Consider the following 27,150-nt stretch of genomic DNA (forward strand, 5'->3'; position numbering starts at 1 on the left):
ATTGGAACTCACCACTTCTCTGCTTCAGTATCTCCCATAAACATTATTGACAATCTGGTTCCTCCATCTTCTGGATTATTAATGGTGATGTTCATCCACTTGATGATTTGCAGATTTTGCATGCAAGGACTACGCATAAATGCTGAAACAACTCCAGAAACTTTGTTACTCCTTTCAACCTCACTGGTCCACAGTAACCTCAGGATGGTTTTCTCCACTGGTAAAACTCAGGGAGAAACCAAAATATTTATTCAGTGATATGCGCTATCTGTTCTTGGGCAATTGCTTTCAATTACATGGCCCAAATTTAAGGCATGCTTGTAGGAACTACATGTACAACAAGGCTGCAAGTACTTTTTTAAACTTTTTTTTTTATATATATAATAAGAGAACTGCAAAAAAAAACCCCTTTTTTTGACTTTCTTTTTTCCACCTGCTTTTGAACTCTAGTAAACTAGTGGTGTTGTTTAAGGGTTTTGCTTTTCACTTCATCGGGATTTCACCTCCAAAATTTTCCATGTGTCTCTTTTAGTAACATGAAAAATTATGTGGACTGGGTTAGTCGCACTTTTTAAATAACATAAAATCTTGGGACACTGCTAGTGGACAATCTTTATCTATCTGAGATTATCTCTCTTTTGAATCCTCATTAAGTCCTTTAGCATGCTACCAAAAAGAGGAAACATTTTTTAAATTATGGCAGTAACACAAGAATAAAAATACTTTTTTGGTACAAATCCAATTTACCCATAGTACAGTGTACTAACTTGTTTTCCTGAGTGTTGTAGATAGTACTAGATGGAGTAGAGATGGAGAGATGGAGTATAAGGTTGACCTGTAAAAACAGAGAAAAGTTATAATGATGTAACAGTAATATTTCTAATCATAGATATCACAGCTAGTTCTTTAGAGTGAGTAATTGTAATGAGTCTATCAGCTATGTCAGAACTTTGCCTTTAAAGAAATGAGATACATATATCTCCTAAAGAAGGTTGTGTAAGTGAGTAGCATAGAGATAATTTTCCTAGCTGACAGTAAAATCTACCAGTAAAATAGTGAAACATACAAATTAGAATAGCACATACAAAAGACATGGACCACAAATGTGATTTTTTTTTCTACTGAGTGATGACAACCTTAATGCAAATAATCATCTTGTTTTCAGAAAAGGCCTCAAAGATTTTCTCAAGCAGGAAAAAAAAAAAAAAAAAAAAAGTCTTTCAACTAAACAAAATAAAAGTTATCTTTTTTTTACTTTGATCTCTGAATGAAAAACAGTCTATATATGTCACTGCAATATAGTTTAGAAAATAGTTTAGATTTTTATTCCTATTATGATACAAAAACAGACATGGAACTTAATGCAGCAGATGGAGGAAAACAAGGCAAGCTACTGCAGTTTAAGGAAGGGTGTGCACAGTCAAAAACAATGTGTGTTTTTTTCTACCTCTGCAGTTGCAGAACACAAACTAATTAACTCCAGCAGAACAAGCTTTTACTTTTTGATCTAGAGGTTATTTCAACATACTAGCTAGGAAATTAGCAGCTGCCACACCCATTAAACTACATTATTAAAACAAAACTGCAAATCATATGTTGATTGATGAGCTAATTCCATGGGCAGTCTGTAGAAATAAACACTCATCAATATGAAAAAGTACATCTTTGTTTTTATAGATGAATTTTCATTTAATAGAAAACTATGTTTATTCTCACTCTCTTCAGAATCTTTGGGTAAAAGGATTAAAGATTAAACCAAAGAACTGAGCATGGATTCTAGTAAACCAGCAAAGTTGCACTGAACTCTCAAGTGCTGCAAGAGCCAGCCAGCCTGCAAAGTTTCCAGGTAGTACATCTCATTTGAGATGTAATCAGGAGCCTAATTCCAAGGAAACCATTTTGGATGGATTGACCAATGCTATATAAGTGTGACCAATAGCTTTGCTGATATATTTACTATCCCAGGTTTTGAGGAGCCTAACTCTCCCTTACAGAACCTGAGACAGAAAAGATGCACAATACATGCCAGCCAAAGAGCTTACTCTACAAAGAACAGGCAAACTAACTCGTTCATACTAAATCAAGTTTAATTGGAGAAAGCAGCAGTGATAGAGAGGTAGGAAAACTTTTGATGATACAGTAAAGCTGCCAGTTCAAACTCCCAAGCTGAGAAGGGCTTAGAAGGTCTCCTCCTTCTTCCCAGACTTTTCTGCCATGATACTGATAATAAAGAGGTAGGCACATGCCAAGTCCAGCTCTGAATTCCCTTGGGCCACAGATTTTCAAATATATTCTTCTCCCAGATATTTCTAACTGCCTGTCATAGGTATCCCAAAACTTACCATGATAGTGAGATTTCAGCACCAGAAACCTTCTAGTTTCCATTTACTCTAAAATAAACTTAAGACATCTAAGGCCAGGCTTGTGGATTACACTGTGAAGTTGTCTACTTCCCTTCCAGAGCTAGATGGTAAAGCTGCAACACTTAAAACCTCTAGTTTAATGCATCTCTATTAAATATAATTTTCTAAACGTATGTTTTTTACATACTCAGAGCACCGCAAACAGCCCTCCTCTACATTTCTTCCACCCTTCACAAGTTGCAAACATGATTTATAACCTTCTTTATCACTGACCTAATTCTGAAGTTTGCTTAGTGCCTCTTGACACTGGTTGGATTTCTTCTCTTGGTACTTCTACTAGAGCAATGTTTGGAGGCTGTTCCAGAATCTGTTATTTTTTTTTCACCGACATATGATTCTGAATATTAAAAGTCTATGTCAAAACAAGTCAGGTCTCTTTTCTGTTTATATCCATGATGTGTTTATAAGTTGCAATTGTAGTCATAGTTTTAAAAGGCAAAGCCAATTAAGCTCTTAAAATTTTAAACTGAAGTTCTGCCTTGGAGAAATTCTAATAATCACCTTCCCTTCCAGATAGGTATTTTCAGTTTCTCAAAGCCTACTAGATCTGGACACCATCAGAGTTGACAGTACCTGCCCAGGCTCTCCGGGGTTCCCCTGTACAGCCTAGGACCCCATTTCAGCCCCTATGTCCCAGAGACCCACTGGCCCTCGTGGCACCTTGACATCATTGTAAGCACAATTACTTCTAGTTTTATTCTTTATCCAGTTCCACATCACTTCACTTAACTTTTATTGATTTCCTTTCCTTGAAAAGGCAGGTAAAAAAATTCATTTGTGGCAACTTATCAAATCTTTTAAGGAAGAAAAGAGAAATTAAAGCTACTTATTTTTTGCTAAAAAAAAAAAGTTATCAAGTTATCTTATTAAGTTATGTTATCTTATTATTATCTTAAGTTATGTTAACTTATTATTATCTTATTAAGTTATCTTATTACGTTATGTTATTATGTTATCTCACGATGTCTATTTCATTTTTTTCTGTTCACGTATCTTCTGTATCTTCTTTTTTTTCTTTCCACTTAAGATCAGATCAGTCTTTCCTCCTCAAGTTTGAGAATTCTTTTTCCTATTCTTACTCTGTATTATTCTAGATTTCATTTTTTAAAATATGGCTACTGGAAATTCATTTTCTTATACCACTTATTTCCAAAGACTAAGGTAGGAATTACCTGGTTCTTTCCAATTTCAGTTTTGCTGGTTCCCTACATTCTGCTTGTAGTGCCCTTATCAGGCCATCACCTCAAGCCATTCTTTGCTTACCCTCTTTGCCCAGCGTAACTGTCCCTGTTTAAGACTTAAGGCAAAACACTGATTTCTGGGAGCTGTCTGTACATTACAGTTACATTCAATTTCATTCTTATTGAACTAAGGCCTCACATATCCTTGCCTATGTTCTGTCCTTATATGTTTCTCCTTCTGCTCAAACCATTTTTTACCCTTTTTGGCTCTCAGCATCCTCTTAATTCTATTTGTAGGTGGTTATTCATCCTTCTCAGTCTCAAGCCATTCCCTGATCATTTTCCTTATGCTTTCAAACTAAGCACTCCTGCTCATTTTCATGTAACTCTTGCATACAACTATGATGTTCTAAGCAGACAAATCATAGCAAAAGTCAGCTACAATAAGCTTCAGCTTTCAATTTGTACGTTGTGTGTGTGATATGCTCAGTATTTTGTTCAGGATATATAACAGGGTTTTATTTTCAGAGTCACTAACTATCATTACCCAGTATTCAAGGACACATCTGATGAAGGGTCAGAAAAAGGTTTCAGCTCATTATAGCTTACTCATATTATTCAGTCGTCAATGGATAGAGAGGGGATGTCTCCAAATGGACATTTCTTCTCTTATTAACATTTCTTCCGTTGAAGCTGGTGAGGTTTAGTCTCACCACTAAGTCAGACTGTCTGGCTCTTAGGGTAGCAATTTTTTTAATATAGTCACAAAAAGTAGCTATGTATTTAATTAATGGACTTTGTAATTTGACTGACAGGCTCTACCTATGTATTTCAAATTAGTTTTCCAGTAATCACACAAACCTTATAATTTAAGACTGAAAGGGAATTCTACCATTTAATGAAGAAACATGAAGATGACTTTAATTTTCTGAAGAGCATTTCTCTTTATAATTCTTTAACATAACTTGAGTCCAGGCAAAAGCCATTTTTATTCAAACAGTAACTGCTATACAAACCTGAAAAGATGATTTTGTAATCCCTTTATCAATTTAAAACAAAGACTGCAGTGGTTAAGTTTAATTAAGGAAAAGTAAATTGCTTTCTGTTAACCAAATTAATATGTATCTATGAACCATAACCCTTTTCTTTCATTTATACTGGAAAATTACTCAAAATGATAGTCCTTTTCAAACTATTTGTATAAAAAAGGAAAATTAATATCATCATATAATCCAAACTGGGATGGCAAATAATGACTTTTTTCTGTTATTTTCTACAGACAGTTGAGAAAGGGTGAGAATTAATTTGAAAATCACCTTCACTTTTATTCCTTCCATTTATTGCTTGAGTAAGTAATATTTACTCAAGGTCAGATTCTCATCTGGTGTAAACTGGTGTATCAAGATTTATTTTTTAAATCTTCACTCTTAAGTAACATGATCAATTAGAAAATCTTGAGCATCATCAGTGCCTTCATTTTATAAATGGGGTAGCTGAGGCACAGTGAAATAAATAGTTGTGGCTCATTCTCCACCGTTTTGTGAACAATAATCAGTAACAGGTCCAAGAATACAAGCCAGATTACCTGAAAGCTTATTAGACCGCTATTGTCTGACACTATTATCAGAAGTGCTACTTCACTTTCAGTTAAAATTTTAAGGAACATTCACTCCAATCAAATCAGCTTTAGCTTTCAAATCAAACCTTGTAAATACCAGCATATAAAACATGAGCTTCACAAAATACAATCCAATCTCATCTTTATTACCCTTCACTGAGGTATTCTGTCCTCAGCATCAGTGTTACAGCTAAGAAATTACTATGGGAAAATGATCTTTGTTTTCTGATATTCAGAATACAATTGTAGCACCAGAGCCCTGGAGTCATGCAGCTGTAATTCCAGGTCTAACTGGCTGGATCTACATGTCTGTACAGTACAGTCTTGAGGCAAGGCATGTAAGCAGATTTAGGAGATTTAGTGCCTGCATGGCCAGGTCTGGAGAAACCCCTATAACACTATGAAAGAGTAACCCTTCACAGGACACTTCAGAAGACTGTCCACTTGCCGTTCAGAGGGTTTCATCAATCCACAGCAGACTTGACTTTCTATTTGACACTAGCCCATGTAAACCATCACTTTTTATCCTTGCTGCAGCACCACATGATCAAAATGTTGGAAACTTGGAAACAAAGGGAACATTTTTCAACTAACACAAAAGCAGATTATATCTGAATTAAAAACTGTCACCTTTTCCCAAGGCAGCTCTGTAATTATATTTTTTGAAGACTCACCTGCTTAAAAATTCATAATCAGTTTATCCTTCCATGGACTTAAAAAATTAAACCTTTTAATATATGATAACTGTACCTGGGCACTAGTAATTCCATGAGTCTAAATGTAATGAGAATAATAGATATGCAGCCATGTAAAAAATTAATATAATTCTGTGAAGAGATCCTTGAAGCATCATAAGCCATGCACATGGTAGTTAAGCATTTTGCCATTAGAATCCTCAAATAGGTAATTTCCTTCTCTTTGGCATATTGTTACACACTTGTATTTGTTTATGTACCACACTAACCAAATCTTTCTCTAGTTACCTTGGTGTGATTCCATGTCATGCTGTGACTTCTCATGCTACTTGGATGAACCGCAGTCTGTAATTGCATATGAAAATAAACTTTTCTCTCTTTCAACTTTTTACCATACTAACATCTGCCCTCCTTTGGAATCTAATCCCTTGCTCTCACTCCCAAGCCTGTGTGAGGTTGTGATTCATGCAGTTAAGTTTATGAAGTAGCAGTCTGGCCCAACACCTTTTTGTCATGTCTTTTTTGCCCTCTCTCTTCCTCTACTCCCATCTCCTGACAGGTGAAATAAACCACACTTTTTCTCTCCTAATCAGCACATTTTTCCATGGAATCCAACACTTACCTGCTGCAGATGAGTTCAAGCAATATTCCTCAACTAGAAGCTAGCACCACTTATTCATGTCTATGTTAAAAAGGTATTTCGCCAAAGTTCAGAAGGACAGTAACAATGCCCTCTAATATTTTTTTTGTTTTGTTTCCTTTCTTCCTGTTGTTTCTTCAAATACCAAATCTATGCAGATATTCCTCATTCTATCATTTTGGAAATTTCAACATTACCTGAAGCCCTGCTTCTCCCGAAATACTTGGGGTGTTCACTGACAGCTCTAAGGGGAAGAATGGAAGAACAAAGTTGTTACAGCTAAGAAAAACTGAGACCAAACTGTTAAAATATTCACCAGACGTCTGACAGAAAAGTGAAGGTCATTTCATTCCAGATTATATCACAGTGCACTTCACTGCATACAGCATTCCACTAAAAGACCATGTCCTCATGAGTTCACCTATTTTTAAAACCCAGATAAAATTATGCATTCTAAGTCTACAGTTTTATCAATTTTCAGGATCAGGACATGAATAAACATTCATATATGAACCATTCTCACTTGTTTTAATTGCCCTTTTAGTTAATATTTAACACTATAGTGTGTCAAAATGAATTATTTTATCAGCCAGGCAAAAGTAATTGCTCTCTTACCAGCAAATAGAGTAAATTTTGTATACTAACCCCAAACTGGACACACTATAAAAGTTACATATTTGCATAAAATATTGAAATCTAGAGCTTTATTGTATCCTGTGGGTATTGTTTCAGCTGATAAACTCTATATCAAATTAAAGGTATGATTGCATAAACTAGACTAGATGTAAGCAGGAAAATACTAAGGAAATTTGAAACCAATGGTAAATCTATTCTTGGTATTGATGATAAAATAAGAAATTGGTAAGGTCAGCCTGCCAAGCACAGAAAGATGCTGAATAAATATATGTTTTTCTACAAAATAGAATTACCAAGTGTCATAATTGCAACAAAGTGTTGTGAGTTTCAGTTCTTCAGGTGAGGTAGTTGTTTATTTGATTAGTTCCCCCCACAATACAAAGCACAGTTTTCCATTGATATTCACTGATATATAGAAAGGGACTACAAAGAAAGGGACTACTTTTTTTTTTTTTTCTTTTTTTCTTGTGACTTGGAACTTAATTCAAATTAAATACTACCTAATAGGGGATTGCAAAAGATATCTTGCAGTAAGCTTAATCTTCCCAAACGCCTGGCAAATGGACCCTCCTTGTCATCTTCCTTCATGCTAGTGGAGAGAAAGAGGTGTTTCCAAAGAACAAATCATACTTTCTGTTTAATATATCATTCTCTGTAAGTGACTTCCTCTTTCTTTTATAGTCTTTTTAACTATAATGGAACATACATGACTAAATTGGATTAGATAAGTAAGTGCTTGTTAGTTTAGGATGCAATTCAGCTGCCTGTGCATTGAAAACCCACACCATGTAAGTGCTTAGGATGTCCAGTCACTCACAGGGGGCTGGCAGATGAGACGCAGAAGATCTGTGCTTTTCTGGAGCAACAGAAACTTTATGTCACCGCAAAAAGTGCTAGACATCTGTGTCTTGGCCTCAGATTCACTCCTTTAATGTCCTAGTCATATAAATACTGCTCAGGCATATGCTAATCCTACACTACTCATATAATGACCTACTCAACGATATATGTTGTTACATCAGTGTTATGCAAATTATTTCAGGTAAAAACTAAGCTTTAGATTTTGTAATCTTTCAGTCAAGCTGGAGTTTCCACAAAAAGTGAGAACTGACTGAAACACAATGTACTTTCTCGTGCTTTATTTCCACATTTGGAACCTATGTACACAACAAAGTAATTAGTAGATGAAACACCATCTTATTTTCTCCTTTAAATCCTTATAAAGAAAGAATAATGAGATGAACCATAGGTAAGAGATGTGACTTTCATAAAATGCATTGATCCTTTTTTCTGTTTTGTTGTTCCTTCAGATGTATGTACGTTTTGACAACATACTCCACACAATATTGATGAGTTCCCCAGTGAAGTTTTGACTGCCATCAAGAAGTGCTGAGGGTTCTTGGTTTCTGATGAATGGGACGCAAAAGGCAACATTTTAACCTGAAACCCCAGTATTAGAACAATGAAAGTTCAAATAAAAAGGATTTCCATTTGCATTAATGCCTGTTCAATTTCATTTGCATTGGTTGGCTATTCTTCTAAGTCACCAGGGTGAATTTCACTGCCAATTATGAAAATCCATCATTTCTTTACTTACTATTAAATATCCTTCAGGCACAGTAGGATAGAAGTAGATTTGTAGGCTAAAGAATGTGTTCTGATCCAGTTATAAACAGGTTCTCTCATGAATTATAGAGGACAACTTTTATTTACAGTATATTTCATTGCACTTCTGAGTTATGTTCCTATCTTGTTCAAAGTAAAACTTGTTCCTTTTGTAGAGCCTAAAACCACTTTATGTTCAATGATAAATCATTTTTTAATAAAAAAGAAGAAGCTAGTATATTCTGAAAAAAACATGTTATGAAACATTCTACCTTGTGTTAGGGAATTCACATTCATTCAAAAAATAAATATTTTATTGTGAGTTGAAGAAAACTGTACCATTGTTAGGACAGCTTGCAAAAAGCTTTTTCCTCTGGTCTTGCTAATTATCAAATCACTCATTGCTTTAGTGTTTAAAAAAAAATAAAGTAAAATAAAAACACACAAAAAAAAACAGAGGGTCACATATTGAAGCTATGCATACAGAGATATCCTGACAAACATTGACTACTCCAGAAAGTAAACAAAATCTTTCCAAAGTTTTTTATTTTCTAGTTGACTTTCTAAAAATAATTTGAATAGAATATTACAGATATTTTTAGACTATAAAATTAGAACTTAAATGCTATACAGTTTCAGTAAATACCTTACAACACACCTTATTAAGCAGAGTATAACACTGAAAATAATTAAAATCTGGATTAAATTTCTAATTATTTGCTTATGATTATCTCTATATAAAAGTCATGCATTCAGATGCAGAGGCTGTCCTGCTCTGATTCATATGGTTTGGGGAGAAGCCTTGGCTCTCAAGCCTTCAGATTAAATTACATTTTGGTGTTTTATTGGTGTTGTTTTAGAGGTCCTTCTATGAAAAAAACTGCATAGGGATTGTTCCAGAGTAATTTAGGTGCAACTCTTACCGGATGAATTAGTATTCCACAGAGTTTCTCACGCACATCTTTATTTCCTTACATGTTATAAAAGGTTCTAGTTTTGGTGCATGCTTGCAGAGCTCCACGTTTGTGCAGAGGTAATTTTTCCTGAGCTCAGCATAAAAGCATTTCCAAAAGAGAACAAACTTAGCTTGTTGCTGTCATTTTAGCAAATAAATAAAATGACATCATTAGATTTCTTTTGTAATTGCAAATTTATAGTAACACTATTTAACATTTATCTAGTGTATTTACAAATAAGTTACATTCCAAAGCACTTCATAAACTTTAAATAATTAATGTCACTTGTAGAAGGCAATAAAGACTTTCTTTTAACTTCATGACATTTGCAAATCAACACAGCAATTGTAGTGTACAGATGCCTCATGCATTACAAAAATATCTTCTTGTGATGCACTCTCTATATCTTTTCTCTTTAATTATATCCACAATAGTTTTCATAGAATTTTAAAACACATTGGTGTTTTCTATACACTATGAGTATACAAGAGAAATATATCTCCACATAGGAAAATTGGTCTTTTGATTTCTGGATAGGCTAGTGAATATCAAGGGCTTTTTTACTTTCTTTTCCTTGCTTTTAGGACTTTTCTGAGTAATATATTCTGCTATTAATATGTAACTGCACTAAACTGTCATAAAACTAGCATTGCAGTTTGAAGAAACTCCCAAAATACTAGCATATATATCTCTCCTCATCCAGATATAAGTAAGAAATCTTTTAAAGCCTAAAAAAGGTTTATGAACAAGGTGATCTTGCAAGAGTTTTGTAGTCATGCATTTTCTTCTAATGCATCATGATAGCAGTTAGATATTTTTGTAATATTTTTTTTTCATATTCAAATCTATTTAAATATAAGTGCAATGATGTGGACTTTGAGCCAGAAATGCATTTCACTATCTTTATAGCTGAAAGCCTCTGAGGACTACCAGTCCTCAAAGAGATCAGAAAGTTGAAATGTGTATTGCAGTCCTGAATGGAGAGTCTTGCTTGGTTGCCATTACTTGGTTGATAACCGTAAATCAGGAAGTGAATATGAAAAACAGCAACAAACATCTTTCACATGTTTAACAAAACACTAAATTTCCAATCCCTAAAACTTGAGCCTTCTTTTTCAAATAATACCTTAAAGGCAGTCAGTTAAAAACATGCAATTGTAATGGCAGAGAACTCCTGTTAAGCTTTTGACCTTCTTCATTGTCTGTATCTCCCATTGTTCAGCAACTCTAATCAATAGCTTTAACCAGTATCAATACTGTGATTGAGGTAGTATCAGAGGCACCATGGCAGCCTTGTACTGCTGACAAAATCATCATTGCCAGTACAACTGTCTCAGGACCAAAAGTCCAGAGGCTTTGCAGCTTTTTACTTAATAAAACTTTTACACAAACATTGATATATTGCTTTAATCATTAAATGAGCAGTTTGCTTGGGCACAATACATAACTAAACATACTTAATCATTTTACCATTTTGCAAGATGGAATCTAAACCAGTGTAGTTATGAATGTTACATTGTTTTCTCAATGCTTATGTTTTTTCATGCCTCTGTGTCAGAAGAGATCTTTTGCATTTGGCTATTCAAGTTCATTTGTATTATAATTAATCAAGCTCAACTACGCAGTCCTGTCCGGTGAACTGTCAGATTTCAGCACTGGTTTATCATCAGGGCTAGCTGTGCACCAGCTGCACCAGCTGAATAAGCAGATCATGGTCTGCCATTTTAGCATGGAAAAACACCTTACTAAGCAGAGCAAGATAACCTTCATCTGGGACAGGTAAGCTTTGGGTGTTAAAACACATGCTACTGTCTTTAGGTAGCTTTGAGACTAGAGCTCATTTCTGCCCCTATCCCCATTATGTATGACTGATCATACAAAACAGTGTGATTCATTGTGGGTCAATATGATATTCAGACCAGAAAAAGTCTTCTGGAATATCCATGTGGGCAAGAGGTGTAGGATTTAAGAGTACTAAATAGAGGTTCATACGATTCTCTTGCTCTGTAAAATTTAAAACAGAATGGTTTACACATCTTCACATATGCTCTTTGGTGTATTTCCATCTTTTCTCATTATCTAAGCCATTTATAACTCCTAGTTAAATTCAAGGAGATATTTCTAATATACATGTAACTGCTTTCATATTGTTTAACTCTAGATCACTGTTCTGTAGCACAATATATTTTGATAGCTATAACAATAGTAAACCACAGTGTTAAACAGCACTTTTACTTGCACACTTTAAGACATTTAATAAAGTATCGTTTTAGAAAAACATCTGTCAGTGATCAACTTTCTGAGTAACAAACAATGCAGAAAATCTGTCTTCCTGTTAATAAGACTAGCATATGAGTGGCTTAAAATAAATTATCAGCTTCATCATTAGGCTTCAGCCTGAGGACAGCATTCCACTCACTTAAAAATTTGTGTCTAGCTACATTTTTCATTTTTAAACAAGCAGTCAAGGCTGAGTGCAGAGATTCAGAAAATGCCTTAGAGTCTTAACCCACCTGATGATTATACACCAGAAACTGGCCAAGCCAGAAGCCATTCCTACTCAAACAAAATTAATTACTGAAAAGTTATTTTCTGATTTTACATATTGCCTAGAGAAAAAGTAGATGTATTTCCTCAGCAAGCATGAAAAAAAATAGTCTGTCATATTCTTTGACATTTGAAGCCTCTCCACCTGCTGGAAACAAAGAGGTAGATAGCAAACAAGAACAAAAAAGGTATCCTGTTTTACAGCCTCTAATGTGTGACTGCAACATATGTTCCCTGTTCAGTAAGATAAGGAACCGGTGTTCTGCCCAGAAGGAACGTGCAGGGCTGTCCATGCTGCCCAAAACCAGGAGCCTGCATGCTTGAGACATTTCTGGCTTGATCTGACATGAGAAATTGTGAGGCTATATTCATATCTGAAACAGTAGTGAAAGTGTGGCCTATGTAGACAGCTGTAAGTCAGGCATTACTAATGTACGGAACTGTTTCTGCATTTTTTTTTAAATATATTTGTCTTTGCTATGGCTGAAGAAAAAAAAACTTGCTGTCTCTTAAATAAGATCAGCAATTTGTTTCCTTTTGCACATAGGTACTGCTTTTTGTTTTGTTTTGTTTTAAATATATATATTGACATAATTAAATTTGGACATATGAAAATGCCTTTCTTTATGCAATCCTTCAGCAGATTTGCATAGGATTATTTCCTTATTTTTACTGTTATCCTATGCAAATACATTGAATAGAAGATAAAAAATCCTATATTCTATAGATAGTTCAGAGCTCCAGCCTTCATTGAAATCTCTATTAAGAAGTCATGGATCACATATTGTAGTCAATCTTACTACCTTCTTTGCAGGCAAAACAACAGAGTATAACATTTGGCATTTAATACCAACTGTAGGTTTAAAAAAATAAAATATAACATAATTGTGAACTCAGTGCTGAAAAGCACTTTGATTCAGGGAGAATAAGATCTAAATGCTAGCTGGATAGACAGACCTTGAAGTTATTACTTCTGTTTAGCGCTAACTTTTACAGACATGTATATATAACTAGGCCTCTATCATACCAAGATAAACAGAAAAAAACTTGGAAAAACTTCCAATTCAATTCAGTGTTATTTTCATTTGGTATAGTTCCATTCTGTTACTTAAAAGCATCACTCGCTCTCCAAGTTCTCTGTGAATTTCAAAAATACAGAGTTGCATTTGTATTTGCTGTTTAATTTCAAAGAGCAGTTTCATCTCCATAAATATATCAAAAACAAATTTTGACAAATCCCTGAAAATAAATATTGATTATTCTTAAACTGATTATTAGAAATGACAGAATCAATTTAACTTAAACTTCTATAAATGCACAGGAGGATTAAAAACAAAACCAAAACAAAACAACCAATTTTTTTTTTTGCTCCAGCATGTATAACAATATATAGGTTTTCTGCTCAAGGAGTGCCTGACTTAAATGAAAGGACATGGTTTATTTCTATTTTTTCTCTTTGAAATATTTTTTTTTATCTTTCTCTAGAATAAAATATACCAAAGACAATGTATGTATGCTTCAGGATCACTTGAAAGGCATCTCATTCTGAAAAAAAAAAAATTGTCCCAGATAAGAGAGCGTGCTGATGGCATTGGTACCTTCCCCAATCCTTGGCACATGTTGTTCAAATTAAATGAAGAATTGGTTCTTTCCTCAACTTATCCCTCCAGATAGGTTGTTCAGAAACTTTTTGCACAAAATGTTGTGGCAAACACCACTCTCGATAGTGGTGGATCCCGCAACTATAAAAGTGCATGTATCATTTTGAAGTCAGTTTGAGAGCTGTAGACTTAAAATAAACTATTTTAGACTATTTATACTATTTCAAACTATTTAGACTATTAAAATAAATAACAGTTGAGATGTCATTAAATGTGGTCTTGCCTGGGACTTCTACACATTATTACAATAACAGTAAGATATTATCAACATTATTGAATATACTGCCTATAAGTCTGATACTGACTTCACTGAATTCAGAGAATCTAAATGGAGTCAGCTTCATCATTTTAGCTAGTTTATATTCTCCACAGATCTTTTTAATTTTATCATATGCTCACATAACAAGAAAATGAGATTATTTATTTATTTGTTCATTCATTTTACATGCATCATTAAACAAGGCATTGTGATTAAGCTGCTATACTTACTTCAGGATTTCTTTATTTCACTCACAGACTCATTCTATGTACTTAAAATATCAGAAATTATTAATTTACATGATTATCCATTTTTAATAATCAATAACTGGTATTATCCCATCTACATTTCCTTTCCTGAATATGCTTAATCTCAAGCACTACAATCATCCTATCCACACATTTTCAAATTCCTGTAAGAGTCCAAACTCCCACATCAAAATAGAAGCAACACAGTTTGTTTCCACAGTGCTATCCTAAATGAAAGACAGGACTACTGTTGGGTATTATTTTTAATCACTGGAATTATTTTATGTGGCTTTAGTTCCAAATCTGACATTAGTCAGTAATAAAGTGAATTCATTTTGACAGTTCCTTAAAATTTTCAGGAGTGTTCCTCCAAAATGAAACCATATAGCTCTCATAAAGTGAACTCTATCTGACAACTTGCTGAATTTCTGTCAAGGAACATACGCTCACTTCTGCAGAGCTGAAGTTTAAAAAGCAAAACAGGCACAGAATTGAGTTTTGCAAAATGTACATACCAATCTCATTTTGCCCCAGAACAAGACTCTGAACTTGCATATATGCACATATGTAGAACTTGGGCGTAGCTTTGCATGAGTTTTCAAACATTTGAGTTGTTCAAAGGCTTGACTTTGTATAAGGCATTAGAACATTTTAAGAGCCTCTTTTACTAAATTTTTTTCACCTTGACTCACAAAATTTTTTAAATTAAATGGGTTGGACACAACATTTATGTTGTAGATAGGTTATAGACAGAATCTGAGCTGTGCAGACAGCTAATATACATTCTGAGAAGGGCATAAGAGTTGTAGCACCTCATGGGTCTCCCTCCAGGCTGTTTACCCAAAAATCTGCATGTTACCTAACGATGCAGTCTATCCAAATGCCTGCCCTCCTGATTTCATTTTACCTGTAATAAACACATTTTCGTTAATATGGTTTAACACTAATACACAAATCAGTTATAGTAATAAAGCTATTCAGTATCCAAAATTCCAGAAGAAGGTATAAACATAAAATTATGCAGTGACTCCAAGACACTGTTCAGAAAGAAAAAAAAACAAATGTGTCAGGAGAAATGCAATTGACCAATATGTCAGCTTGTTCCATCTCTTTCCCCTACTACAGTAAAAAGGTGGATTGTTCTGCATGGAGAAACTTGACTCTCCTTTCAGTTGTCTGAGGCACAATGACCAAAGCTGCAGCCTTCTGTGTCCATCATAACTCTATTTTCACTTATTATGTTCGGTGGTGCTGCAAGCCAAAGGCTTACTATGGAAAAAAACATCGAGCATTACTCCCCCAGTAGAACATGTATATTTGAACATCCAACATCCTCTCAGTTCACAGCACTCAAAAGTTATTAATATTTTCACTTACCTGACACAGAGTACAATGTAGCATTACAATGCTACATTGTAATAAGTACTTTAATTCAGACTGCTATAAATACTAATGATGACACTAGCAAACAGTCCATTTGCATTGGCATTTGAATGCTACACTCAGACAAAAGTGATAGTCTTTAGCAATGTCTAGTACCATGAGATATTATAGTTGAACAGGTAGATAATCAGATATATAGATAGGCAGATGGCAAGCAAGTAAGCAAGAAATATCTCAAGCAAATGTTAGGAAACATAGTTCTCAAAAAAAACAGATTATAAATTAATGAGTCACCCATTAGTTAAAAAGTGAAACAGTAGAAGACATTGCATTTAAAAAGACTGATAGTACCCTTTTATTTAAAGTAGATTCTGGCTTTCTTATCCTTAGTGGGTCTGTGGCAATTGAGACCAGGTGCATCCAGTCAAATGAAGCAAAGTGTAAAATACCTGTATAGTTACAGTTCTGTAAGGGATCTTTTTGATACCTCACCTAAAAAAACAAAAACAAAAACATAATCAAAAACAAACAAACAAAACCAAAAATAGGGCTGCTCTTATAATTCCAATTATAAATAATACTCCGCATATCTACATTATGTAGTGAAGAGACTAAAGAAAGGCAAAAGTTTAAACTCAGTAACTAACATCCAAAAATACAGGTCCTTTTTTAACCAAAAAATGTGGGATATAATGTGTGCTGCAACTACTGGATTTTCACAAAAAGAAACATGATATTTTTCTCCTTATTCAATTCACAGATCTACCCTGGCTGGGCATTGGAAAGTTGATTTGCCTTTCATGAGTAAGAAAAAAGATGTCATAAGTGTTGTTATGCCCCTGGAGTTCCTACCAAAAATATCAAAAGCAGATGTATTTTGAAAAGAATGACTGATTCTCAAATATCACAGCTCCCTGCCAATGAATCTTCAACCAGTGGAGAGGTTATTAAGCAAGTTAAAAGAAACTTACATAGATATTTCTGAAATAAAATTTATCAGACCCTTCAAACAAATATTTAATCTTGAATTAATATCTCAATTTCCTTCAGGGAAATAGCTAGATGAGGCATTTCAAACTGAAGTTTTGACTTTAACTTTTCATAGAAATGTTTTTTGAAAATAATTGAATTTAATGTGGTTTTTTTCAACTTTAAAAGCAAATATTGCAATGGATGTTCTGATTTTATCTTGGTTGAGTGAAATAAACAATGTTTTGTGTTCATTTACATGATATTTCAAAATTCTGTGGGTTTGTTATATTGCAGAATGGGAAAAAGTCATGTCTATGAAAATTCCCAAGGAAAGAAAAAAACCCCACACTATTTCACATTCAGCTGAAGTAAGCAATTTCAGTGACACTTTTATTACTACTTCCCAATGGTGGGAGGAGAAGGAAGGGCAGAACGGGATATTTCTGAATTGCCCTTTGATGCCACAACACCCCAGTAAAACTCTTAGGACTTAGCTATACAATTCTGGGCTTTCTAATTTTAAAAGGAGGAAGGAGGTGTTAAAATTCTTCTGCTTTTCTCCCAGGTCTCAGTTTCTCTGCATGTTAAGAAGATTATTAAAGACTTTCAGCAAAAGATTGAGATACTTTTTCTCCATACCAGTGTGAAGGTTGGTCCTCTGTACGATGTAAATCAAACAGATATTTTCAGCTCAGCCTTCTCAACTTTGCTCTAAATATCATATAAAAGGCCTTTTAACCTTGTCCTTTTGTTGTCAGGAGAGACATTGCCTTTAGCAAAAAAAATATATACAAATATATATTCAATCTCTTTTAACCACTCCTTCAACACTTTGTACCCTGAATGTACAGGGGTTCATCTTTCAGGCATTGGATCTTAGAGTTCAATTTGTAACTACATTTTTGCTAAATCTTTTAGCTGAATGTTCTCAGATGTTTCCTAATATGTTTCCATGACCAGACTACAGATCATTTTAGTAATTCTTCTCTGAACCATTTCCAATCTTTGTCTTTTTTTGGAACAAACTCCAAAAGTAGGAAGAGCATCTGATCACAGTCTCAGAAATAGAATATAGAAAAAAAAATAATTCCTACATATCATGACTTAATATTCTTCAGACAGTGCCTCAAAGTGTGAGCATTTCTAATGGAACATGAGCTATGGTGTGATGGTTAGGTATCAGTAGTGGTTTCATAGTTCTTCTGCAAGATGTATTGAAGAGATTCACGAATTTTGAAATTTTACTCTTTTTATTGCCCCCTCTGCCTGGTATTTCTACTAAGTTCAGCACACATCCAGAAGAATATTTGAAGTACAGAGTATCATTTCATTTGGCAAATATGGCAGCATCAAGGAAATTTCTCAAGTCTTTATAAATTTTGCATGAAAATAACATCTCCCGGTGAGTTTTTATTTATTTTCATTTTCTGAAAGGCTCTTACAAATTGCTCCATTGCATTCTGTGCCTCTGTAAACAAACAATGCACTGCTTTGGTTGGCTTTATTGTAATATTTGAATGTGAAATGAATTCCTGTAATAAGACTAAAAGTCTAAGATGGAAAACAGTTATTTCTGAATGCCAAGAGAGTCTTCCTTTTTATAGCATTATGGTGAAGGCAGTCTCAGTAGTCTCCTCTGTTTAAACACAAATAAAGTTAGGAACTCCTTAAGTTTTGGATTATTTTCTCACAGGATCACTTATAAAATGAAGTTCTAGACCTGTAATAAGATTTTTAAATATCCCTAAAGCAAGTTTCCTTTAATTGTGGAGATCCATAATTTTCTTTAATTGGCTAGAAACAAAGCATAGCAAAACTTTGCTAAAAATTTTTGCATTACTGAAAAAACAAACTTTGGGGTTCTGTTTGCCTGTTTGGTTGATTTCATTTATCATACTCCAGTTTCTTTAGAATGAGTTAATAGGGTTTTCCCCTGCAGAGGCAGCCCTGATTTTTATGCTTATCAGCTTCTACGTCTTTGCTGTGTGTTTAAATTCTCTTCAAGAGGATTTGGTAATAAGCCTGGACATAACACCATTTTGAGTGATTCTCTTAGGGCACAGCTAACTGCTAATGTCACTTCTGAAATGCTTAAAAAATGAAATCAATTTACATAAAAAATGTCAAGTAGTCAGTGATGTAGGAAACATAGCAGCTTCTTAAGACTACAACACTTTATTATTTTCAAGCATTTATTTGATCAGCTAAGACATTTATTTATGTTTGAATTGACAAATGCAGTCACCCAGATAATTAAGTAGCTGAAAATTATTGATCTGTTAGGCATAATGTGGTCAATGTCAGAAATGTTTACTATAGCAGCATTAGCATTAATACATTCCATTCCCTTGTAAAATTATTTGGCTAGGTCTTAAGACCATATCTCTTTCTAATAATCTTCAAAGATACAATAGAATCCAATTTTCCTCTATTTGTGAAGAGTGAGGAACCTTAAAAATGTTTAATATAAGTTTATTTTTGAAGCCTGTACAAATATTCCTTGAGTTATAATCAGCATGAGACTGTAGTATCTGTCATGATTTGACTGGTCAATAATTTCACAATTAGTGAAGAGTCTGTGGCCAGAATGAACATTTAGAGACATTAATACAGACACATGAAAATTTTTTTCTACAAAATGTGCCAGCAAAGGTACTTTTACTGCTAGTTTGGCATGTCACCATAGATATAGCACATTTTGATCACCAGAAACAAATTTGAAACTTCATGGTGAAGCTAGCCACTGATAGCTGCAGAAAACATTCTTTGCTTTCAGCAGGTCTATGACTTGTGACTTTTCATTGCAAAAACAGATCACCAGTTATTTACAAAAGTCCACCTGCTGGACTCTATCTATAAAATCCCAAGTGATATAAAGAAGTCAAATAGCTGATAATTGTTCACAGTCTTATAAAGAACAAGAACTAAGCGGTGGTAAAAAATGCTCAAGGTCCTGGTTCAAAAGAAAGAGAAGGAAGTTGTTCTTCATATAATTAAGCTATGGAGATCCTTGCCAAAGACTGTATTCTGAAAATCCACAGAGTCTCAAAAAGTACCTGGCTTAAATGATGGAACAAGGTCTGTGGCAGACTATTAAGTATGAAAACCTTCCCATTGAGCTTGTAAGTCCCTCAACTGCAATTTGAGACTAGAGGGATAGTCGAGGGAACTATTACTGCATACTTGTGCTTATATGTTTTCCTGAACCTCCACTATGGACCGTTGTTAGAAAGTCATGATACTGAGCTAAATTAACTTTTAATGTGAACAAGAACCGTTTTTGGTTTTCCTATGTATCAGCAATATCACCTGGAACCTATAACTCCAGTTTTACTTCTATTTACTTCAGGTAAGACTGCGGGGGGGAGCAGGGAAGGAATAAAAATTATTTAAATTTAATCAATTATTTACATTACTTAAAATTAAGATGTCAGATACATTAATGTCCTTTACATGGTTATAAAGTTTTTTGCATGCAGTTCTGAGTATCACAATAATATTCATTCTGACTTGTTCCCCACTGTAAGGGTTTTTGTGGTTTTGTTTGTTTGGTTTGGTTTTGGTTTGGCTTTGGGGTTTTTATTGTTGTTGGTAGAGTTGGTTGGTGTTTTGTTTTGTTTTGTTTTTATTTTTTTTTTTGGGGGGGGAAGCACTGTTTCTTTTTAATCCCTGCAGAAAGTTATTACAATGGTCAGATCCTGTCTGATATCTTCAGTCTAGTTCTAAGCTTAATTGTGACTACTATCTTGTAGCAAGTGATAGGACAGTTGTGCCAGGGGACGTTTAGGTTGGACATTAGGAAAAAATTCTTAATGGGAAGGGTTTTCAGGCACTGGAACAGGCTGCCCAGGGAAGTGGTGGAGTCACCATGGCATTTGAGGGCTATTTTTTAATCAGAGTTTTTCCAGATTGGAAGTGTCTCACACTATTTTCAAATGTTAACAGTTGACTGCAATTAAGAAATGGCAGGGGCCTTAACTCATAGATAAAGGAGAATATTTGCCTCCTTGAACTTCTACTTAGAATAGAAAGCATTTCATTTTCTGGTTACTTTTATTTTGGAAGTTGAGGGACAGGAGTAATATGCTGAACTAGTTCACCTTCTCTTTATTGCAATTTTACTATGTTAGGTAAGCTATTCAAAAGCTTAGTCCATTTCTATACATAAATAGCTTTGGGGATTTATGTGTGTTTAATCCAGGAGGGTTTCAACAATATGAATTATTACTTGTAGATTTAGTCAAGATATTTATTTCCAAAATAGTTTTTGATAATAAAATATCTTTTCAATATATTTTTTAAATTTCTTTTGAAATATTTGGAAGTTTAATATTTCAAACCTAAAGAATTTCAATTGTTTCTGTGAAAAATGAAACTATTAAAAATTCATAGCAAGACTAGAAAAATTCAGAGTATTAGATAACACTGAATTTTTTATCAAGACAACTTTTTTCTTTTCTAATTTTTGTCAATATTTCTGGAATGACAACTTCAGATAGCTGACCTGCTAAACTGAGTATTGCTAGCAATACTTACTATGATTTCACAGCCAAAGACTATAACTGTAAATATTTACAATATTTTCCTATCATGCTGCCAGATGACTGCTAGGAAACATGCTGGGTTCATTTTTTGCTCTTGTTATTTACTTGTTGTGTAAAGAATGACTCATGTCATGCCAGTCTGCATTCATACTCAGTTTGTGATAGATTCTTCTGCACCAGGTAACATCACTCTGTTTTCTGTCAGCTCTAAAACCAGTGTGAGTTAGCCTACCTTGAGACAACCTATGCAGCCAGTCAGATATACGGCACCTCATGAAGGATGAAGGTAGAAGTGATTCTCTGTCCTCAGCAGTATCTGTGACACATGCCTCATTCAGAGCATCAAAGACCATGGTACCATATGTCTCATTAAGGTATCTCTCTTCATTCTCACTTCTCTTTCTCCAAGCATGACAGTTGTAGAAGACTGTTATATATCCAACAGATAATTGGTACGAGGTTCTAAGTTGCCTTGATCTTGCACAGACTTGGAGCTTGTCAGCACACTGTCACTGCATTCCAGCAGAGCTCTTATTAGTTAACTGCACTTGACAGCACCTCAGAAACTGTATATTTTAAGTTTAAGCAGCTTGACATGATAAAGGTTATCACTTTCTTTTCCTGGATAATTACTGTCAGCATTGATAAACATGTATTTCTTCTCCAGTCTATCAGAAGACTGATAGGAATAAGTGAAGAAGGGGTCTCTTTGTAGTTTAAATTTTAAAGTTCCTGACAATTTACAGAATTATTTATTCATAAAATCCTTGGCTGATAGTGTAACTCTATGCCTATACATACACATATGTATATATTTATATGCATCTTTGCCCATTTGACTATTATCTCTCATCTTTCACAATATGAATGAAGACATATTTGACCCAAAGAGGAGTGGGAATTCCAAGGCCCAGAACTGGATTTTTTTTTTAACTTCTTATGCTTTTCTTCATTTATTTATCTGTCTTTCAATCCATCTAGTGCTTTGAACCTCGAACACTACACTTCTCTCTCATCAGAAATAATCACAGTGTTGCAGGAATTTGTTCCTGTCATGACTCTGGACTAGTATAGAGGGGACAACCAGGCTTAAGCGAGATGATCGACAACCTTATTTTGTGAGCTGTCCTGCTGTTTTCTATGTGCGTTGTTTTGTGCTATAAATACTGGCATCTGGATATGGTCATAATTAGCATAGTTAAACTCAGCAGAAAACTGTGGTACAGGATTGTTAAAATATTTCTGGGAAAATATTCAGCTGTTCAGCAACTACAAGCAAAGGGGAACTCACTAAAGTGGCATGTGGAAAAAGACAAGAATTAAACTAGCATTACATCTTGATAGAGGATTCCTAGCCGTGCCTGATTGTCACATCTGATCTTCTGACTTTTCTGTGTGCTCATTACCACAGAGTAGTAAAAAACATTTGCTTTGCAGTAGACTCTTTTTAGTGAGGTAATAATTGGTTATCTTTGAATTTTCTTATGTAATATTCTAAGGAGTCAGCTCTATGTTTTCAAAAGTGACTGGCGGTTTGAGATATTCAAAGTGAAATGGTTTAGAGTGAAAGACTGAGCATCTGCTCTCTGAAAATCAGACCTTTATAGCTTCCTCAAACTACATGTTTGAAAAATTGACACCAAAACGGAACCTCAGAAACCTTTAATATAATAGACAAAACAGGGAGAAAAGGGAAATGTCTATTTTAACTTATTTTATTGGGAAAAAAGGAGATACAAATGTATGGGAGAAAGAGAGTGGCACGCATATTACAGTGGTGACTCATTTAGGAAATATAGCTGATGGGAAGAGAGTCTGGTAGGTTTAACTTTCAGTATTTTAATAGTTTCTAGGAAACTTCAATAACATGGCATATTTTTAATTACATATGTGGGGTTTTTAAAATATTATTGCGCAAACACATTTATTTGGTTCAGAAGAATTTATGACAAGAAATAAAGATCAGCCTGTGCAACTTCTATGAAACTATTTTAATATTTATGCTCTATACAATCTGTTAGTTTTATCTGCTTTGTTTACATAGTAAACACTGGGTAGTAAAGAAACACTGTCTTTGATCAGAAATGGTCTCTACAATCACACAGAAATTAAAGAAAGAATGTTGAGAATAGAATTTGTGTCTTAAAAATGGCAAAATTCATGAAATGGTGCACATATCAAATATCACATAGCATATTAATTATTTCTCAGCTTCCACAATGAAGAAGCTTGTTCATAGCATATTTGACATTGAAGAAGGCCAAATTAACTGCCATCGGGGGCTTCCTGATGGGGATTCTTCCATAAAATTGGCTATATTCGTAAAAAGCTTAAAATCCAGAGACCTAGTGCAAATCATCTAGCAAGATAATTTAACCAATTCTTTGCTTTTTGGACATGTATCACAGTATCACAGTATCACAGTATATTTGGGATTGGAAGGGACCTCAAAAGATCATCTAGTCCAATCCCCCTGCTGGAGCAGGAACACCTAGGGGAGGTCGCACAGGAACATGTCCAGGCGGGTTTTGAATGTCTCCAGAGAAGGAGACTCCACAACTTCCCTGGGCAGCCTGTTCCAGTGCTCTGTCACCCTTACTGAGAAGTTTCTTCTCAAATTTAAGTGGAATCTCTTGTGTTCCAGCTTGATCCCATTACCCCTTGTCCTATCATTGTTTGCCACCGAGAAGAGCCTGGCTCCATCCCCATGGCACTCACCCTTTATATATTTATAAACATTAATAAGGTCCCCCCTTAGTCTCCTCTTCTCCAAACTAAAGAGACCCAGCTCCCTCAGCCTTTCTTCATAAGGGAGGTGCTCCACTCCCTTAATCATCTTGGTTGCCCTACGCTGGACCCTCTCCAGCAGTTCCCTGTCCTTCTTGAACTGAGGGGCCCAGAACTGGACACAATATTCCAGATGTGGTCTCACCAGGGCGGAGTAGAGGGGAAGGAGGACCTCTCTCGATCTACTAACCACCCCCCTTCTAATACACCCCAGGATGCCATTGGCCTTCCTGGCCACAAGGGCACAGTGCTGGCTCATGGTCATCCTGTTGTCCACCAGGACCCCCAGGTCCCTTTCCCCTACACTGCTCTCTAATATGTAATCTCCCAACCTATACTGGAACCTGGGGTTGTTCCTGCCCAGATGCAGGACTCTACACTTGCCCTTGTTAAATTTCATTAGGTTATTCCCCGCCCAACTCTCCAGCCTGTCCAGGTCCCGCTGGATGGCAGCACAGCCCTCCGGCGTGTCAGCCACTCCTCCCAGCTTGGTGTCATCAGCAAACTTGCTGATAGTACACTCAATTCCCTCGTCCAAATCGTTAATGAATATATTGAATAATATTGGCCCCAGCACTGACCCCTGAGGCACTCCACTAGATACTGGCCTCCAACTAGACTCCGCACCATTGACTACCACTCTCTGGCTTCTCTCCCTAAGCCAGTTTGCAACCCACCTCACTACTCTATTGTCTAGACCACACCTCCTCAACTTAGCTGTGAGGATGCTGTGGGAGACTGTGTCAAAGGCTTTACTGAAGTCAAGGTAGACCACATCCACCACTCTGCCATCATCCATCCACCTTGTTACATTCTCATAAAAGGCTATGAGGTTGGTCAAGCATGACCTACCCTTGGTAAAGCCATGCTGACTGCCCCCAATAACCCTCTTATCCTTGATATGCCTTGAGATGGCACCAAGGACAAGCTGTTCCATTACTTTCCCAGGGACAGAGGTGAGGCTGACCGGTCTATAATTACCCGGGTCCTCCTTCTTGCCCTTTTTGAAGACTGGAGTGACATTTGCTTTCCTCCAATCCTCGGGCACCTCTCCCTTTTCCCAAGACTTGGCAAAGATGATGGAGAGCGGTCCAGCAATGACTTCAGCCAGCTCCCTCAGCACCCGCGGATGCATCCCATCTGGACCCATGGATTTATGAATGCCCAGACTATTTAATTGCTCCCTAACCCAGTCCTCATCGACTAAAGCAAACTCCTCCATTGACCTGGCTTCATCTGGGGTCTCAGGGGTACAGGGCTCCCCAGGATAGCCTCTGGCAGAGTAGACAGAGACAAAGAAGGCATTCAGTAATTCTGCCTTCTCTGTATCTTCTGCCACCAGGGCACCCACCCCATTCATCAGTGGGCCTACATTGCCTCTGGTATTAGTTTTATCTGCTATGTATTTGAAAAAGTTCTTTTTGCTGTCCTTGACCCCTCTCGCCAGCTGTAATTCTAAGGAGGCCTTGGCTATCCTAGCTGCCTTCCTACATCCTCTAACAGCAGCCTTATATTCCTCCCAAGTGGCCAGCCCCTGCTTCCATGACCTGTAAACTCTCCTTTTCTGCTTGAGCATACCCAACAGATCCCTATTCAACCACCTAGGCCTCCTGGCTCCCTTCCTTGACTTCCTACGTGTGGGGATGCTCTGATCCTGAGCGTGGAAGAAGCAATCTCTGAATGCCACCCAGCTATCTTGGGCCCCTTTTCCTTCAAGCAGTCTTGCCCATGGGATTTCCCCCAGCAATTGCTTGAAAAGGCCAAAGTTAGCCCTGCTGAAGTCCAGGGTTGCAATTCTACTTGCTATTCTGTTCCTGCCACACGAGATGCTGAACTCCACCATCTCGTGGTCACTGCAACCCAGGCAGCCCTCAACCTTTACTGCTTCGACCAGACCCTCCTTGTTAGTGAGGATGAGATCCAGCAGTGCACCTCTCCTAGTCGGCTCCTCCACCATCTGCATGAGGAAGTTATCATCAATGCACTGGAGGAACCTCCTGGACTGTGGCTGGCTGGCTGAATGGTCCTTCCAGCAAACATCAGGGAAGTTAAAATCACCCACAACAACCATGGCCTGTGACTGTGAGGCCACTCTCAGCTGCCCATAGAAGGCCTCATCAACTTCCTCAGCCTGATCTGGTGGCCTGTAACAGACGCCCACAACAGTGTCAGCCCTGCCAGCCTGCCCCTTGATCCTGACCCATATACTCTCAACTCGCTCGTCATCTGCTCCTGGGCAGAATTTAGTACATTGTAGTTGCTCTCTCACATAGAGAGCAACTCCACCACCACGCCTGGCCTGTCTTTCCTGAAAAGGGCATAGCCATCCATGACCACATTCCAGTCATGTGAACTGTCCCACCATGTTTCTGTAATTGCCACCAGATCATAATCTCCCGACCGAACATAGAATTCTAGCTCCTCCTGCTTATTCCCCATGCTGCACGCATTGGTATACAGGCATTTCAGGGAGCGAGCAGAGCACACCAGTTTCTCCCTAGGGGCATAGGAGGCCACCCGGTCCTCATCAGTTTTAGAATGCAGCCCCACTGGGACAAGCCCAGCTACAACCCCATCCCCCTTCGAGCCTAGTTTAAAGCTCTCCAAATGAGCCCAGCTAATTCCTGCCCCAGCATCCTTTTGCTGTATCAACGACCATTAAGTTTTCTTGATAAAATAATTAAAATATCTCTGAAAACAGCTGGCTACACATTTCAACCGCTTGAACAAAGAGTTTTCTGACAATTTACATAACACAGTACTTTAATGGAAAGTGCAATGAGCTATTCTCCCTCTACTGTCTGATAACTTTATAAGCCTCACTTTGTACAGTTGTGTGATAAGGGTTCAGCTGAGACACTTACCCATTTTGAGGGAAACATTTTCCTAGTCTTTTGCAACATTAAAAGAGCTGTTTGTGATGATCATACAGTCCCTGGTAAACAGTAAATTCGAAAGAAAATAATGAATACCTCCTGCAAACCAAAAGTTCTTA

Source organism: Streptopelia decaocto (genome assembly GCF_964273445.1).
Source record: "Streptopelia decaocto genome assembly, chromosome: 2".
NCBI classification, from domain to species: Eukaryota; Metazoa; Chordata; class Aves; order Columbiformes; family Columbidae; genus Streptopelia; species Streptopelia decaocto.